Source organism: Tupaia chinensis, unplaced genomic scaffold (assembly GCF_000334495.1).
Source record: "Tupaia chinensis unplaced genomic scaffold, TupChi_1.0 Scaffold147608_1, whole genome shotgun sequence".
Classification (NCBI taxonomy): domain Eukaryota; kingdom Metazoa; phylum Chordata; class Mammalia; order Scandentia; family Tupaiidae; genus Tupaia; species Tupaia belangeri.
Genome location: NW_006207460.1, coordinates 414528 through 427782, shown reverse-complemented (window position 1 = coordinate 427782; position 13255 = coordinate 414528).

Here is a 13255-nt window from a genome sequence, read left to right as displayed (position 1 = left end):
ATGATTTTGGGCATGTATACACAAGCACTACCTTGATTTTCAAGCCACCAAGTCTGGGACTCAAACCGTGAAGTCAGCCATGTGGGAATTCAGCATCTTAACTACCATACCACCTGCTGGCCCTGTATCAATTTTCGTAATTGCATAATTTTTTATGACTTATTGTATTACCCTAAGTAAGTGTTCACTTTTGGGGCCAGTCCCGTGGCCCAGTAGTTGGGGGAGTCAGATCCTACATGGTCAATCATGCAATTCAAATCCTGGCCCCGGCCGCTTCAAAGACACACCAGCCGCATGTGCATGTGCAACCTAAATTCCAACAGGATAGAGAAATGGCGAAAGGATTGCAGCATGAGTATTCCCCACTGGGGACTGCTTTCTTTCTATCTTTCTCTGTCTCTCTGGCATGTACACATGCCCTCAAGCAAATACAAAAACTAGTTAACCTCCCCCCACCATGGGTATGTATGTTCGACAAAGAGAGACAGAGAGAGAAAGAGAGAGAGAGAGTAAAAAATTACCAGCATCAAGGGGTGGATGGCCACGCTGCAATCCCTTCTCCCATTCTCCTGTCTGGATTTTGGGCATGCATGCACACACACCTGGCATGTCTTTGAAGCTACTGGGTCCAGGACTCAATCCATGGAGTCAGCTATGTGGAATATAGCACCTTAACCACCAAGCCACCTGCTGGCCCCAAATAGTTCACTTTTGTACTTAAAAAATTGTAAATGTCACCAAACCCCTCTTTGGTAAGGGTTGACAGTAGGACTCCCTTCCTGACAGGATAGAGCCAAGTAGCTAATTCAGAGGCCCAATGTCCCCTCCTTCCTCAGCCTACTGGAACCAATTAATGGCCTGGGTGTAGGGTTCTGTGTTGTTTTCTGGGGAAGCCACTGTTCTGGACTACTTGATGGGATGCCTGCTGTGATGAGACTCAGCCTATTGGCCCTGCAGGGAAGTCCCCACTGGAGATGATGCAAAGGGTGAGCAAGACAGTGACGTCAGCCTGGTTAATTCTCCCTCCTTCCAACAGTTCTCAGCAATGACCTTGGAGGTGAGGCATCCTTAGGGGACCTTTATGGAGTAATAGAAATGACAGACACTGGGAAGGGGGTGTACCCAGGCTGGGCTACACAGGCTGGGAGCCCCTACGGAGCAGAGCTGTCTTCGAGGCCTCCCATTACATCCTGGGGCATTACCTTGGGGAGATGGAATTGGACAAGCCTGCCTTTCCATTATGCAAAGAAAGGCTTTTCAAGTAAATTTCCACTTAAGTATGAGCTTAGATCAGTGAAGATGGGGTCATAATAGCTTTGATGGTCATCGCAGCTATTAAAAATACATTTTTCCCCTGTGCGCAGGCTGCATTGTCATCTTCATATCATTTGTCCCCAGAAGACTGGGGCTCAACCTTTTCTAAGCTTCTTTTTTTAAAAAATAATTATTTATTTATTTTAATTTGACCAGAGAGAGCAAGAGCTCTCTCTTGTGTGAGAGCAAGAGCGAGAGTGAGAGAGAGAGAAAGTGAGAAAGCTAGTCACCAGGTCTGGAACTCGAACTGCAGTCGACCATGTGGGAATCCAGCACCCTTAACCACTACGCCACCTGCCAGCCCCAACTTTTCCTGCTTCTAGGAGGCAGATTAATGTCAATTTGTATTTTCAACTTTTTAATTCTTCAACATACGCAGTGGATGAAATTTACGTGCTTGAGACACATAAATATACCCAGAATGGGCTAAAGCCTAAAAGTTGGTTTGGGAACATAGGTGGGCCGTGGGTGGTAAGTAAAGCACTCCACCTATTGGCCAGTGCCTATAACCTGGGCTCACCCTCTCTTCAGACCTTCTATGCTCCCACTCCCCCATAGGTCTTCAGACATAGAGTGCTTTTTTTTAGTTCGCGGTTCTCAAACCGTTTTGTCGGCTGCCTGAATCCTTTTCCTTGCTCTATCAGGCTGATTCCCACTTACCCTCCGGGTCTCAGTTTGTACCTGAGTTTTTCAAGGAAGCCTCCCATAACCCACTCCCCTACTCCAGACCAAGTTAGGGCTTTGTATTAGCTTTCTTTCCCTGTATAATAAACCACCCACTCAGGTATTTGCACAATTTTGGCTAGGCTCATTCTGGCCTCAGGCCACTTTTGTAGCTGCAAGTCAGCTGTTGGGTTGACTCAGTGCCATCCGGTCCTGCACAACCTCACTCATACATCTAGGGCTTCAGCTAGAACAGTGGGAACAGCTGGAAATCTAGGACAGCTGGACAGCGAGGAGGCTAACCTGGGTCTTCCTTATTTGGTGGCTTTGAGGCAGCAAGAGTGCAAGAGTTAAAACTGGGAGGTCCCTTGAGGCTGAGGCTCCGAAGTCACATAATGTCACTTTCACTGCATTCTATCCGGTGAAGTGAATCACAGAGTAATGCAGATTCAAAGGCAGGGATATAAACTGATTTCTTGATGCAAAGTCACCTTGTAAAGGGGCACTTATCCAGGGAGGGAGGACATGGGGCCTCAGCCCACAGCTGAGTACAGGCCTTCTGTGTCCTCTAGGCTTTTCCGTCACTGCACTTATCGTAATTGGTATCAGATAGTTTCTTGTACGATTGTTTATCTGTTTCTCCCTGATCAGACAAAAATGTCTGAGCGTAGGGATTGACTAGTTCATTGGCCTGTTCCCAGAGCTTGGCACATAGTCGGGGGCTAAGAAATTAAAGTATTGTCGTTGTTAAATGAATATTTAGATAGTCCCCTTCTTCTCCCCCAACAAAGAACTAAGCAGTCCTAAATGTCAATAATGCCAAAGTCAAAAAACCTTGCTAGGAACTGTTCTTTCAGTACTCATGAGATTTAGATGTAGTAAGTTTTTCCTGGTAGTAGTTAGCCCGCGCTCTACTTTGGCTTCTGGTGTCTGGTCCTACAAACCCTTTGAGCAACAGCTTTTCTAATGAAGCAGATTAAAGAGCGGGACGGGGAGAATGGTTCCATCTGTTGGTCAGAGTGGGGATCGCAGTGGAAAAAGGCAGTAGTTTTTTTCTAGGAAGGGTCTCAGGTGGGTCAGCCTTAACAGAACTACATCCCACAAAAGCAATCAGAGAGCGTTCCACGAGGCAGCACGTGACTAAATAAAGTTATTATGGAAGCTGTCATGTGTGACAAGCTTGGGGTTAGGGACTGGAGTTGTTTTTAATAGCAGCTTGAAAGACTTTCTTTTTTTTAAATTATTTTTTAGAATTGTGAACCATCAGATACATTTATGTCATATGCTTTTATTATATGATTGTCATATTCTTGTGTTACATGCTTATATATCACATACATTATATGACTATAGTTTAAAGAATATCGAGAGGAACATGCATAATCTCACCACTCAGAGTAGGAAATAGAACATTACTAGGTTTTCAAAATCTTCCTGTGACAATCAATCCGTTCTTTCCTTCCTTTTCCCTTCCTTTCCCTTTGCTTGTTTTTCTTCCCTTTTCTACTTGTGCTTTCTTTATCCATTCTGTTCCTTTTAAAAGAAATTTCTCTTTTAAGTGTTGTTTACTTTCTGCACTCTGACTTTTTTGTTAAGTTTTTGCCATAGGGCGTGTGCACTTACTGGAGGGAGACAGAGAGAGGGAAAGTGAGAAATCAAGGGGAATAACCATGCCCCATTCCCTTCTCCTCCATTCTCCTCTCAGGATCCTGAGCACACACGTCCATGTGTTTAGCATGCTTCTCAAGCCACCAGACCTAGGACTTGAACTATAGTCAGTCATGTGGGAATGCAGTGCCATAACTATCACGCCACCTGTCTGGCCCCTGCACTCTGTCACTTTATTGCTAGATCAAGATACTTAATTCTCATGAACTTCAGTATTTTTATCTGTAAAATGGGGATAATAATAATACTTACCTTACATCTTGTTGGATTGTCATATTCTTGTGTTACATGCTTATATATCACATACATTATATGACTATAGTTTAAAGAATATCGAGAGGAACATGCATAATCTCACCACTCAGAGTAGGAAATAGAACATTACTAGGTTTTCAAAATCTTCCTGTGACAATCAATCCGTTCTTTCCTTCCTTTTCCCTTCCTTTCCCTTTGCTTGTTTTTCTTCCCTTTTCTACTTGTGCTTTCTTTATCCATTCTGTTCCTTTTAAAAGAAATTTCTCTTTTAAGTGTTGTTTACTTTCTGCACTCTGACTTTTTTGTTAAGTTTTTGCCATAGGGCGTGTGCACTTACTGGAGGGAGACAGAGAGAGGGAAAGTGAGAAATCAAGGGGAATAACCATGCCCCATTCCCTTCTCCTCCATTCTCCTCTCAGGATCCTGAGCACACACGTCCATGTGTTTAGCATGCTTCTCAAGCCACCAGACCTAGGACTTGAACTATAGTCAGTCATGTGGGAATGCAGTGCCATAACTATCACGCCACCTGTCTGGCCCCTGCACTCTGTCACTTTATTGCTAGATCAAGATACTTAATTCTCATGAACTTCAGTATTTTTATCTGTAAAATGGGGATAATAATAATACTTACCTTACATCTTGTTGTAAGATTTAATGAGACAGTTTGTGCAAGGCTTAAATGAAATCATTTATGTAAAACCTCAGCACAGACCTCGGTATAGCGTTGGCATTCAATAAATGAGAGTTTGTATTTTACTATTATTTTAAAACCTTTTCTTGTCTAATAGAAGAACTCTGTAGTATAATGGTAATATGAGTGAGTTTTGGAATCAGAAAGACCGGGGTTCGCCTTGTGGTAACATTGTATTCCACCAATGTAGCTTTACATAAGTCACTAAGGTTCTCCATCTACAAGATGGGGGTGATGCTGCTGATCACAGAAGGCTGTTATGAGGATCAGAGGAAATGACAGAAAATGCCCAATAATCAGTTTATATAAGTGTTCATTTCTTTCTCTTCCTCTCATACATTTTCTTCTCAACGGGGACATTAAAAGCATCTGTGTGCTTGTGGCAGTTTCTCCTGAACTCTGGATTCAGTTCAGCATGTATTTATGAAGCACCCGCTAGGCGGCTAATGGCATCTTCCTGGCTGGTGTGTTGTTAAGTAAAGGTACTAACCCATTTGGTAGAAATGAAATTCTAGGGCAATCTTTCTTCCTGAGCCTGGATTCCTGAGCAACGCCACAGGGATGCAGGGGGTGGGTCAGCTCTGCTCTAAGAGACCAGTCTCCTGAGCTCGGAGGCTGCTAGTTAGGCTGTATGTTCTTGTGCGGGATTAAGAGGGTGCATCCTGACCAATGAGTAGACTCAATGGAGTCTCATTCACAGTGAAAATACAACTTATGACTACAGTATGGAGACCTACTAAAGGCCAGGGAACTGGGACTCTAGTCTCCTCTGAATTCTCCTCCCCTGCAAGGGATCTGCATAAAATTGTAGGGGAGGTAAGTGTTTTGGTTGTAAAATAGGAAAGGTACTAGGAGACTGAGGTCCAAAACTCTGACTTTGGACTGAGCCTTGTTTCTGGAAGGGGATCACAAGCTTCAGCTGGGAGAGGAGCGCCACATCCCAGACATAAACGTGACTTAGTTCCTCACTATATCAGAATTGTAGGGGTAAAAATGTATGATGCCTTTGCTCCATATGATAAGGGTAATGGCTGGCATTCCTATAGCAGAGACAAGTTAACAAGAGCAAAAATGTAGCAGGTGTATCTAATCAAAGTTTTATCTTTTTTGGTTTTGAAGAGGTTTTTTTTTTTGCTATAGGGCGTGTGCACTCGCCAGACAGAGAGAGACAGAGAGACAGAAAGCGAGAAATCACTCCCCAGGGGGGATGGCCACGCCGCAATCCCTTCTCCTCCATTCTCTTCTTGGGATCTTGGGCATGCATGCACACGCGCACTGATGTGTTTTAAGCCACCGGGTCTGGGACGCGAACCGTGGTCGACTACATGGGAGTCCAGCGACATAGCCATTACACTAACTGCTGGTCCCTCTAATCAAAGTTTTACATGTCACTTGAGAACTGTCTATTTAAAAAGAAAAAAAAAAGAATTATTTTTATTTTAACTTTATTTATTTATTTATTTATTTATTTATTAACTTGGCCAGAGAAGGACAGAGTGAGAGAAAAAGAGAGGGAGAGGGAGCAAGGGAAAGTGAGAAAGCAAGCCACCAGGACTGGGACTCGAACTGCCGTCGGTCATGTGGGAGTCCAGCACCCTTAACCACTACGCCATCTGCTGGCCTCCAGAACTGTCCATTTTTAAACTTAGGTTTGATGAATAGCGGTGTTCGGTCATGTAGAAATGTGGTTGGACAAAAGCGTATGACGTAATGGTCACAGACTAAGGGGGAAAAAAACAGCAAGGCCTATCCATTCAGATTCTTCTTGGTCTCTGCATGTAGCATTCCCTCCTTTGAAGCATGGGGCAGGACCTCTCTGGAGTGAGGATCTTAAACCTTAGACAAGCAGAGGATTTCTTTTTTTAGTTCCTTTTTAAAGAAATTTTATTTATTATTTTCATTTTTTAAATTTGACCAGAGAGAGACAGAGAGAGATAGGGAAAGTGAGAAAGGAAACTGCTAGGTCAAGACTTGAACCATGGACAGCTATGTGGGAGTCCAGCACCTTAATCACCATGCCACCTGTTGGTCCCTTTATTTTCTTTATAAGTGGAGATATTTTTTAAAGATTTATTTACTTTTATTTATTATTATTATTTTTCAGTCTGATCAGAAACACACACACACACACACACACACACACACACACACAGAAAGCAAGCCACTAGGTCTATGTCTGGAAACATGTTTGGCCATGTGGGAGTCCAATGCCTTAAGCACCACACTACCTGCTGGCCCCATGCAGAGAATTTTTTATGGCCGGCTCTTACACAGAAAGGCAGGGAAAGTTTAGAGTAATATTGTTGCAGAAAAACAGATAGGAGGGATGAAAAGCACTCTGGAGAGAAAAAGAACTCTTTATTACGCTAGCAGGCATGGAGGAGTTAACACTCTCAGTCTGGTCCTGCTGAGAGTTGGACACAGCCTTTTACCAGTGAATTGGGGAAGGGCAGTTTCAGCATGCTTAGAGTGTCCTATCAGGGTAGGGGCCCTGTGTCTGCCCCAATACAAAGCTGGCAGAGAAGCAAGGAGTTCAAGACCTCTGGCTTCTCAACAGTTCAGGGGAGGGGAAGTTTCAATGCGCTGGGAAACAGAAAGCCCAAGCAGCTATCAGCCAGCCCTGGGCTGCTTCAAGGTTATGCACACGTTTCTCTATATCAGAACAGAAAGTTCAGGCAATTACTAGACTTGGGTTGTTCTACATTAATATTTCTAAGTTAAATGGCTGGCTTTAGGGAAGAGAGGTTCTAGTTTTCACAACCTACCTCAGAGTAAAGGAAATTCTAGTTTCTATGGCTTATTTTTTGGGGAACTGGTTTTTAAATTTATGGTACATCCATGTGTAATGGATTACCATGCAATCATTATGTAGCATGATGTAAAAGAATACTTATTAACTTGGGAAAATACTCATAGTGAATTGTCGGGTGACAAATGTGGGCAACATGCCAGTATGAAGGTATGTACTCAGATGTACATAATCTGTGTTGTGGTGTGAGATATTACAAAGACTGAGACCACCAAGGAAATTAGAATTTTAGGAGCCTTTATTCCTGGCCAGAGACTGCGTTTGGGATGACAGCCCTGACCCACAGTTTTACAGAGTATTTAAGCATAAAAACCACAAAGAAAGATTCCATTTTGCAGGTGGTGTGGGGCGAGACTAGGGTGAGGGGGGTTGCAAGGGAGGAAGGGCTGCAAAGGTTGTTATATCTTAGGGGCATGGAAAATTTCCAAAGTGGCTACTGTGGTTACCTTTTGCCAGCCAGGTGTTGTGTAAGCAGAACATCATGTCTTTTGCAAGTTACAACCATATTCTTCTTTTTTTCCTTCTAGCCGGAGTCAGGGCTGTGGGATATTTCTTAGCCTAACAGACACCATTTTGTTACAATTTACTTTAGTCCATCACATCTGTACTGACCAAACATTACTTTTATAATAGAAAAAAATCTGGTTGTTGGAAAAGTCGTGATGCATTTTTGCATCTAAAAACATAGGAAAATATGGCATAACTTTTTCAACAACCCAATATGTTATAAAATGGAAACCTGCAAATGTATGTAAGGTTGGAGGTAAGGGGGAGAGAGATGGTGGTGATGGCAAAGAAATAAACACTAAGAAACATTACATAAAGAAAATCCAGGGGTCAGCGAGGGCCGTGGTGGTTAACGAGTTGGATTCCCACATGGCTAACTGTGGTTCAAATCTCAGACCCAGAGGCTTGAAAATCACAACAAATAAGTAGATAAATAAATGTTAAAAAGAAGAAAAGAAAAGAAAAAAAAAGAGAAAATAAAAATACAAAGCAGTATCATCAGAACAACATTTTTTTTTTGAGAGAGAGATTTTTAGTTTAGGGTTGCACGTGTTTGCCAGACAGACAGAGAGAGACAGAAAGTAAGAAATCACCCCCCTGGCGGGGGGTGGGGGTGGCCATGCTGCATCCCTTCTCCTCTATTCCCTTCTTGGGATCTTGAGCATGCGCACACAGGCACCCAAGTCCAGGACTCGAACTGTGGTCAACCACCTGGGAGTCAAGCGATGTAAACATTACGTCATGGTTGAACAACTCTGTTTTTAAAAAATGTTTAAAAATGGGGGCTGGCAGATGGTGTGGTGGTTAAGGGCGCTGGACTCCCACATGGCCAACTGCAGTTCAAGTCCTGGACCTGGTGTTTTGCTTTCTTTCTCTGTCTCTCTCTCTCTCTTTCACTCTGTCCCTCTCTGGTCAAATTAAAACTAACTAACTAACTAAATAAATAAATAAATAAAGTTAAATAAAATAATTATTTTTAAAAAGTGTAAAAAAGAAACTGTTTAAAGATGAGGGTTGGACAGTGCACAGAGATAACACAAGGCTGACCCACATGGGAAGATTCTGGGTTCATGTGCAGAGAGCTTCCTGAACACACTAAGCCTGCCCCAAATCTGGAGAAGGATGTAACGGGGGATGAATCCAATGTGAACACCATATGCCTCTATCTACCTTACTCATGGAAGAAAGAAATTTTTTTTTTTTGAGAGATTTTCATTGTAGGGCGTGTGCGCTCGCCAGACAGACAGAGAGAGACATAGAGACAGAAAGCGAGAAGTCACCCCCCAGGGGGGATGGTCACGCTGCAATCCCTTCTCCTCCATTCTCCTCTCGGGATCTTGGGCACGCACGCACATGCGCCCGGCGTGAGTTTTAAGCCACTGGGTCCGGGACACAAACCACGGTCGACTATGTGGGAGTCCAGCGACATAGCCATTACGCTAACTGCTGGTTCCCAGAAAGAAATTTTTTAAAAATTGTAAAAACTGGGGGCCCGCAGGTGGTGTAGTGGTTAAGGTGCTAGACTCCCACATGACTGCAGTTCAAGTCCCAGACACAGTGGCTTCAAAATCATGTTGGCACGGAGGTTAAGGCAGCTGTGTCCCACATGGCCAACTGCTTTCCTGTTGCCGGGAGCTGAGTGGGAGGAAGAAGTTTCTGGAAAGGGTCTGGTTATAACTCCTGATAAGTTGTGATTGATGTGGCTAATGTCTTTCTGCTATTTTTTTATGGCTACCTGCTCATTTCTAGTTAACTGCCTATCAGTGTCAAAAGACAAAATTACAATAAATTTAGTTATAGAGATAATTTTTTTCAGGCCATAAGTTTATTTACAAACATATCTAGTATGCTATCAGTTTAAGAGTTTGATCCATTTTTCAGAGGTTGGGACTGAACCTCTTAAAATGTTCGTCATATCTATGAAATGGATGAATTAAAACATCCTTATTTCTTTTTAAAAATATTTATTTATTTATTTTATTCCATTTATTATTATAATAATTATTATTAATTTTGTCAGACAGAGAGATAGAGAAAAAGGGAAAGTGAGAAAATAAGTCACCAGGTCCAGGACTCCAACTGTGGTCAGCCATGTGGGAATCTAACACCTTTAACTATTATGCCACCTGCCAGCCCAAACATCCTTATTTCTTAAGCAGCTAGTGTCTTACTATAAAGAAAGTTGCAGCAAATCCAAATCCAAAGTATAAGTTATCATAACAAGTAACCACCACTTGCTTTCCACTGAAAATGGCAGATTTCTTCCCTGGACCCTCCTCACAATGTCTCCTACGGAGGTTGTGAACTTCTGGATGCTCTGTCCTAGCATGGTGCTGCTGGAAGCTCTGTGACACGCCCAGGGTCTGAAGAGGAAGAAATGGCAGAACTGCAACAACCTCTTCTTTTCTCATGACTTTATTCTCTAGCTACAAGGACCAAAAGGGAAGACCTAGAGATAATTGATTTTATTTGCAATTTCTGAGTCCGGGCAGCCTCCATTCTACAAAATAGAATGAGAACTCACATTGGGCAAGAGTAAAATGTGGGTTTTATAAGGCGGGAATAAGGAAACAGAATAGAAAAATAACTGATTGGGCCCAACTGTGGTGGTAGAGGTGGTAGGGTTCACTGGAGCCACATGGAACACCCAGGTTTGGATCCCTGGTCCATCCAAACATGCTAGATGTACATGCCTACATTTGCAATCCTGCTGTTTGAGAGGCTTGGCGGGGGGTATAAGTGGTATGGAGATGCTGTTCAGGGGCTTCTCTATCTCTCATGAACATAAATAAATAAATAAATAAAAATAAGTAAGTAAACTGAAAAACAAACAACAGAGGGGTCAGCAGATGGCATAGCAGTACATTACCGGACTTCCACAAGGCCAACCATGGTTCCAGTCCCAGACCCGGTAGCTTGAAACTCATGCTGGGTGTGTGTGCATGTGTGCCCAAGATCCTGGGAGGAGAATGGAGGAGAAGGGATTGAGAAATCACCCTCCTTCCCTGGAGGGTGATTTCTCACTTTTGCTCTCATTGTCTCTCTCTCTCTAGCAGTACATGTTCACTAGGAAAAAAAATCTCTACCAAACCAAACCAAACCAAACCAAACCAAACCAAACCAAACAAAAAAACCCCAACGACAGAGGGCTAGGCGGTGGTGCAGTGGTAATGCAATACTCTGTAATACAAGACCCACATGGGAAGGTTCTGGATGTGTATCCCAGGACTCGTTGCGCATGTTTGGTGTACAGAGTATGTGCCCTTGATCCAAACTGGCTAAAGGTGGAGGTGGGTTGTGGTGTGAAGATCCCGTTGGGACCAGGTGTGGTGGTGCTTATTTGTAGTCCCAGTTACTCATAAGGCTGAGGCAGGAGCATCAAGAGCTCGAGGTTAGCCTCAGCAATTAAACAGAAGATCTCAAAAAGAAGGCCTGGCCTGGTGACACGGTAGCAAACCAAACTGCAGTGCTGTTGACTGTGTCACTATGGGTTCAGATCCCAAAGTCGGCTTGAATACTGTCCAGAAACATGCCAGTGCTTTCAAGATTGTGAGGAGTTGGAGAGCTGCAGGAAGGAAAATGTGGTATGATGAGACTCTGTTGAGGGTGCTTGTCTGTCTCTCTAGTGCATGTGTTGTCTATCATGAATTAAAAAACAAAGCAAAACAAAACAAAAAACCCTGTTGGGGGTGATCCCTTCTCTCTCTTTGAAGGAATAAACTTAAAAAAACAAAACTGACTGGTTGTCAGTTTACTTTTTAGTAAAGGCTAAAGCAACGAGAATTTCCTTATTAAATTAACTCAAATATATGAATCTCCTATTTTCAGGAAAAAATGGTCTGTTAGGATCTGTTTTCTTCTTTAAAATTTCAGTTTGAAAATGTAGCATTTAGCACAAGTGATTCCATTTTAGTTTGGGCTGGTCTGTTGGAGCCTAGGACAGGAGCACAGTCTAAAATAATAGCCTCCTGTGATTTTTTTTTTTTGGAGAGGTTTTTGCTATAGGGTGGGAGAGCTCACCAGACAGACAGAGAGAGACAGAGAGACAGAAAGCAAGAAATCACCCCCCAGGGGGGATGACCATGCCACAATCCCTTCTCCTCCTTTCTCCTCTCGGGATCTTGGGCATGCACGCAAACGCACCCGGCTAGAGTTTAAGCCACTGGGTCCGGGACTCGAACCGCAGTTGACTACGTGGGAGTCCAGCGACATAGCCATTATGCTAACTGCTGGTCCCAGCCTCCTATGATTTTATTTTAATTTTTTGAAGAGGTTTTTGCTATCAGGTATGTACTCTCTTCAGAAAGACAGAGAGAGACAGAGAGACAGAAAGTGAGAAATAATTTTCCCAGGAGAGATGGCCATCCCACAATCCCTTCTCCTCCATTCTCCTCTTGGGATCTTGGGCACGCACGCACATCTGCCCAGCTTGAGTTTAAGCCACCGGGTCCGGGACTCGAACCATGCTTGATTACATGGGAGTCCAGCGACATAGCCATTATGCCAACTGCTGGTCCTGCCTCCTATGATTTTAATACCAGATTATACTTGTAAAACTATAGAAGCTGACACAGGGCAAACCCTCAAAAAATGTTAGGCATCTTTCCTCACCCTGAGGTAAGGAAAAAGGTAGATAAAGTGAAAGGAACGCTGGCCTCCTAGCTTAGTGGTTGAAGAAGCTGGATCCCACATGGCTGACCAACAAGTTTGACTCTTGACCTGGGAGCTTAAAAGATACTAGGCACATGTCAAATCCCAGAGGGATGGAAAAATGGAGGTGAAGAAGTTGCAGTTTAGGAACCAGCAGTTAGGGTAATGGCTATGTCACTGGACTCCCACGTAGTCGACCGTGGTTCGCATCCCGGACCCGGTGGCTTAAAACTCACACCGGGCACTTGTGCGTGTGTGCCCAAGATCCCGAGAGGAGAATGGAGGAGAAGGGATTGCGGCGTGACCATCCCCTCTGGGGGGTGATTTCTCGCTTTCTGTCTCTATGTCTCTCTCTGTCTGTCTGGCGAATGCATGCGCCCTACAGCGAAAAAAATAAAAAAAAGAAGTTGCAGCTTGACCAGTTCCCATTGAGGGGTGCTTTGACCCCCCACCCCCAGCAATTTTTTTAAAAGAGATTTTTGCTGTAAGGCACGTACACTTGCCAGAGACACCAGAAAGACAGAGAGAGATAGTAAGCAAGAAATCACCCCCTGGGGGACTGGTGATGCCACATGCCCTTCTCCTCCATTCTCCTCTCGGGACTTTGGGCATGCACATGCAAGCACCTGCTGTGAATTTGAAGCCACTGGGTCCAAGATTCGAACTGTGGTGGACTTAGTGAGAGTACAACCACG